The sequence below is a fragment of the Nerophis ophidion genome, linkage group LG03, assembly GCF_033978795.1.
Source record: "Nerophis ophidion isolate RoL-2023_Sa linkage group LG03, RoL_Noph_v1.0, whole genome shotgun sequence".
Lineage (NCBI taxonomy): Eukaryota > Metazoa > Chordata > Actinopteri > Syngnathiformes > Syngnathidae > Nerophis > Nerophis ophidion.
In genome coordinates this window covers 52028733-52035449 of record NC_084613.1, presented here as the reverse complement: position 1 = coordinate 52035449, position 6717 = coordinate 52028733, and positions in this window count along the sequence as shown.

The following is a 6717-nucleotide window of genomic DNA, read 5'->3' as shown; positions in this document are numbered from 1 at the left end:
CCTATACCTGCTGTTTAAACAGATAGTCAAGCCTGTGTGGCCGCGGCTGAACTTCGCTCCACTTCACATGTTTAAGAGTCCCAGTGAGGACGTCGGGTCCTCCTGGGGAATAAGCAACTACTTGGCCAGAACATGGTGGACCTCCAGGGGCGATTCACAGCACAAAGTCGAGCTGATGGGTCAGCAGACAAGCAGAGCAGACATGCAGAGCCGTAAGGAATATTTGGGTTACTGTGTTTGTGTTTGGGTCAGTACTCATACAGCGTTGAAGTCTACTAAACCATTTAACGGAATTAACAGCAACATTGTTCAAAAATTTAATTTTGCTGATTTATTCCAAATCACACCACTTAAAATACATTTTCATACATATTTACACTTTATTATGGTCCAGATAACACCTTTTTCCCTCAAGCTATAAGACTCGCATCATAATAATCCCCTTAATTTCACCCAAAAATGGATTAACTCGCTGGAATATAAAGACAATATAACATACATCCATAAACGCGGATGCTTGTGCAAAAGTGCAATGTATTTATCTGTACAGTAATCTATTTATTTATATCTTAAAGTTAAAGTAAAGTTAAAGTACCCATGATTGTCACACATACACTAGACGTGGCGAAATTATTCTCTGCATTTGACCCGTCACCCTTGATCACTCGCTGGGAGGAGAGGGGAGCAGTGAGAAGCATTGGTGGCCGCGCCCGGGAATAATTTTTGGTGATAAGGTGATCAACACCTTATTGCTATTTTGTCCTGCACTACCATGAGCTAATGCAACAAAATGTCATTATTATCTGTACTGTAGAGTTCAAATTTGAATGACGATAAAAAGGAAGTCTACGTCTTGTCTAAGTCTATTTGCTGCACACTTTGCTTAGCATTTAATGGCTGAATAATATGTGTATAAAATTAGGACTTCTATTGGCAATTTTGACTTATACATGACAAAACTCAAATATCCATCCATCCATTTTCTACCGCTTATTCCCTTAGGTGTCGCGGGGGGCGCTGGTGCCTATCTCAGCTACAATCGGGCGGAAGGCGGTGTACACCATGGACAAGTCGCCATCTCATCGCAGGGCCAACACAGATAGACAGACAACATTCACACTCACATTCACACACTAAGGCCAATTTAGTGTTGCCAATCAACCTATCCCCAGGTGCATGTCTTTGGAGGTGGGAGGAAGCCGGAGTACCCGGAGGGAACCCATGCATTCACGGGGAGAACATGCAAACTCCACACAGAAAGATCCCGAGCCCGGGATTGAACCCAGGACTACTCAAGACCTTCGTATTGTGAGGAAGACGCACTAACCCCTCTGTCACCGTGAAGCCCCAAAACTCAAATATTCCAAATTAAAATACCATCTGTTGCTTTAAAAAAAACCTTCTCAAATATATGTTTAAAGTGCGTGGTTAGAGGGAGAGAACAAAGCAGATTCACAAGGCCCTCAGGTGGCATAAACACTCGATGCGGTTGTTCAGGGCCCCAACCACTAGGGCACGGGTGTCAAACTCTGGCCCGCGGGCCACATTTGGCCCACCGTGTAATTTAATTTGGCCCTTGAGGCAATATCAAATTAACATTACAGCTGGCCCGCCATTATTTCACAGCAGCGGTGCCGTTGTAACACCGCAATTTCTCACACTTGCCAATCCTCCCGAAGTTCAGTGCCCAACCCGAAAATCTCCCGGGACAAGCATTCTCCCGATTTTCACCCGGACAACAATATTGAGGTCGTGCCTTAAAGGCACTGCCTTTAGCATTCTCTACAACCTGTCGTCACGTCCGCATTTCCTCCATACAAACAGCGTGCAGGCCCACTCGCATAATATATGCGGCTATTACACACACATAAGTGAATGCAAGGCATACTTGGTCAACAGCCATACAGGTCACACTGAGGGTGGCCGTATAAACAACTTTAACACTGTTACAAATATGCGCCACACTGTGAACTCACACCAAAGAAGAATGACAAACACATTTTGGGAGAACATCTGCACTGTAACATAACATAAACACAACAAAACAAATACCCAGAACCCCTTGCAGCACTAACTCTTTCGGGACGCTACAATATATTTTGATATTTACCTCAGAAGGCTGCAAATTGAAAAGAGGCATTACATTTGTATTTAAATTTTATCTGAAAAGCCATTGATATTTTTTAATTATTATAATTAAGCTCGATTTTGCATGTCACAATAAAGTTACTGTATATAAGCCTTGCTTGTTCAATGTTCAATGCAAAACTTGTTTGGATCCCTATTAAAAGGTTAATTTGTTCAACTTGGCCCGCGGCTTTGTTCAGTTTTAAATTTTGGCCCACTCTGTATTTAATTTTGACACCCCTGCACTAGGGGAACCTCATCAGATTATTTTGTTATCGCTTCAGTTGCTGTATTAGATCTTGTTCAAATAAAGAGAGTTGCATTTAATGAATGTTTTATCTTTATTATGTAGTATACAGTATTAGCATTAATTTCTGAGATTACGATCCAGTGTCAGGTGAATTTCTGCAAAGTAAGAGCGCTATTAATTTATTTGTTTTATGAATACCATATGCATTTAAAGTCTTCAAAAGGTCTCCACACAGCTTTCACACAATTACTTACAAACACTTCTTATATGTTCTTAATACACAATTCACATGCTCTAAGTCAGTGCTGTCCAAAGTGTGGCCCAGGGGCCATTTTTGCCCTACAGCTCTTTTTTTTTATTAATCTGCTACACATTCTAAAGACAAAATAAAAATAAACTGGCCCAATTCCCTTCAAAAACGGGACCTGAAAACCAAAATGACTGCCAACCTGTCTTACTGTATATGGCAGGAATATTCAATTCAATTATTTCATGGTACACATTTCCAGAAAGCTAAGGAACGAGGGGTCAGACTGCTCCTTTCGCTATTAGTCTTATGGTGTATATTCCGGAGAGACCCACTGTCTTCAGCAGTAGACATTTAATATTTATTACGTAAAAGTTACAGGAGCGCTATGCTGTTATAAAGACTTTCTGCAAAAATGTTGTTCACAAGTTTTCTGATGAACAATGAGAGATTTTCATCAAACTTCAATTTCGCTAATATGTAAATATTGCTTCTTTGCTTGGTCAGCATCGCAAATCAAAATCTGTGCTTAATTCCATAAACTGGACAAATCTTTGTTAACTAAATATAAGAATACAAGTAAACTAAGAGAAAATATTCCTAGCACCTCACTTTTTCCACCTTTTGTTATATTAGAGTCTTATTCCAAAGTTTAATAAATTAATTTGTGTCCTCAGTATTTGAAGAAACATTACCCCATAATGACAATGTAATTCATTTATTTATTTATTTATTTTTAACCGATTTATTTAAGATTAAAAAACTGTCAGAACACATGTACATAAGTATTCTCAGCTTTTGCTCAATACTTTGTTTATGCACCTTTGGCAGCAATTGCAGCCTCAAATCTTTTTTGAATTCGATGCTACAAGATTGGCACACCTATCTATAAGCAGTTTCGCCCATTCGTCTTTGCCCATTCCTCCGTCAAATTGGATGGGAAGTGTTGGTTATCACCAAACAACCCATGAGGCTTAGGTCTGTAGACATAAACAGGAAGGAAGGTCTAAGTTACGCGGGAGGACAACAATCGTGTTGTTTGATCAATAAAGAGTAAATACATTGTTATATGTTTCTGTATCACATTCACACATCCGTGGGGGACGAGTTCTCAGTGTGAGGCTGTGCAGTTCAATATCACAATAAACTACAACCATGAGGTTCTAGCTTCAATGGCGCGCTGTGCCAGACCCCTTTTCGACAAAGACATCGACTTGTGGTGGTAATTGTCTCTCACTGTTTTTGTTTTATTCTCTTCAAAGACTGTTGGTTGGTTGGTGTCAGTTTATTTTGTATATGTATGCAATTACAATGTAATACATCACATATTTCCAGTTGTTTCATTACAGCATGTCCGAAAAGGAAGTAGGAAGAAGAGGAGCTTTTTTAATCCTACCTAGCCCTTTTCATATCATAGCATTTTTTAATCCATTTGTTTGTTCTCTATTTGTAACCCAAACAGTAAATAAAGTTAAAAAGCAATGATTGTCACACACACACAAGGTGTGGGGAAATTTTTCCTCTGCATTTGACCCATCTGCTTGATCACCCCCTGGGAAGTGAATAGATGCATGAGTAAATAAATAAATGAGTATACATTGAGTAAGTAAATAATTATTATATGCATAAATAAACAATAATTAAAGTTCTCATACATAAACATTTAGGTCATTTATGGTTCACCGATTAGATTAATAACATCATAATTTTCTTTTTTTAATAGGGTTCACGATGTTCATTAGGATTCTTCTTGAAGTGAAGTGAAGTGAATTATATTTATATAGCGCTTTTTTCTCTAGTGACTCAAAGCGCTTTACATAGTGAAACCCAATATCTAAGTAACATTCAAACCAGTGTGGGTGGCACTGGAAGCAGGTGGGTAAAGTGTCTTGCCCAAGGACACAACGGCAGTGACTAGGATGGCAGAAGCAGGAATTGAACCTGCAACCCTCAAGTTGCTGGCACGGCCACTCTACCAACTGAGCTAAACCGCCCCCAACTTCTTTATACTTTGTGTTTGACAAGTTTTTTTTTAAAGTGGATCATATTGTACAGTGTTTGACTTTCTTGCTTAATCCATTCTACAATGACTTAAACTTAATTTAAAAAAAATCAATAAAAACTGCCCATATCAAAAGCTGCCACTGACAATAATTACCATATCTGATGATGTTAATCCAAAATTACTTTTTTTTAATATAATTTCGATGCCCTAGGCCAGGGGTAGGGAACCTATGCTGGCACGGCCACTCTACCAACCGAGCTAAACCGTCCCCAACTTCTTTATACTTTGTGTTTGACAAGTTTTTTTTAAAGTGGATCATATTGTAGTGTTTGACTTTCTTGCTTAATCCATTCTACAATGACTTAAACTTAATTAAAAAAAAAATCAATAAAAACTGCCCATATCAAAAGCTGCCACTGACAATAATTACCATATCTGATGATGTCAATCCAAAATTACTTTTTTTTTATATAATTTCGATGCCCTAGGCCAGGGGTAGGGAACCTATGGCTCTAGAGCCAGATGTGGCTTTTTTGATGACGGCATCTGGCGCTCAGATAAATCTTAGCTGACATTGCTTAAAACGATAAGTAATGAATAATTCCGCTGGTAATCACAGTGTTAAAAATAACATTCAAATTATAAAACATTCTCATCCATTTTAATCCATCCATCCGTTTTCTATCAAAACTGTTCAAGATGTCGCATTAATGGTAAGCAGTATTATATTTGTTATTGGTTAACTTTAGAATAACAATTTTATTAAAAAAAATAAGGGACTTTTTATACTCTAAAAATGTTGGTCTTACTTAAAAATGCACGCATTTAGTTGTATTCAGTGTTAAAAAATATTATATGGCTCTCACGGAAATACATTTTGAAATATTTGGCTTTCATGGCTCTCTCAGACAAAAAGGTTCCCGACCCCTGCCCTAAGTTGTTTTTCTCTGCTTGCAACGTCATTAATGTTGTGACCGGTCAATGCATGACATGTACCATAGACAAATCTGTGGAAGGGTGGGCGCAGGGGGGTGTCCATGATGTTACATCTGCATAAGTAAAACACCTGTGGAGCAACTTTGTACGCCGTGTGGGGGCCAGGGTAGGGTCGACTCCTTTCACACTGAGCCAATGACTGACCAGGGACCCAGATGAGCAGCTGTAAAATCCAGAAGAAAAACAATACGGAGCCAGCCATCAAATATGTCTCCCACATGGCGAGAAAAGCCAGCGAGGATGAACGGGTAGGATGAACGATGCTCGCCCTGCATGTACTTATTTGTAATTACAATAACGCAGGCTGCGAGCCATCATTCCATTTATTTCAAGGATCCTCCGGCTCGCTCAGGCCTGTCTTGTTGAAGCTGACATTTGTTTATGTGGAAAGAAAACTACCATAATGATAGGTGGATGAATGCGGATGCCTCTATTGCATGACAACCTTGACTCATTTTATTGCATTCCATTTTGGGTTTACAGGAAATATGTGTTTATTTAGACACACATGAAAGGGTCAACAGGTAGAAGAATAGGAGCTAATCCCCGCTATTGATAAGCTTATATGTGATATCTTAACGAGGCGATTGAAGGTATTCTGGCCGATTGTGGCACGTCGAACCTTTCACCCCACCTTTAAAAGGAAACAATTTCAACGGAGACGCGGTGACATCATTCGCAGAGCGCACAAGTGTTCTTTAAAATCCCAAAAGGTCCTTTTGTATATTTGATTTGGCCGCACACACCTCAGCTGACCAACACATCTCACGTCACGGACTTTGACTTATTTAACGTAGATTCTCCAAAACTCACAACTGCAGCGCGACCAAATGTTCCAAAGACGTACCGCATATTCTAAACAGGCCATATATCTCGCTCTCCTCCTTTCCAAACAAAAATAGATTTAGCTGAATTGTTTGATACATTTGGTCGAGGTTTTCCATCCATCCTCATTGGAGCTCCTACTGTTTTTCTGGCTGTTGGTGGCCTAAAGCCCTAATCACCCTGCGCTCCCTCTGAGGCCATAAATTACACCGATGAGATGGTGCTTTGTGTTCCTACTGCTGAGGAGCGAGGCGAATTCGCAGCGCC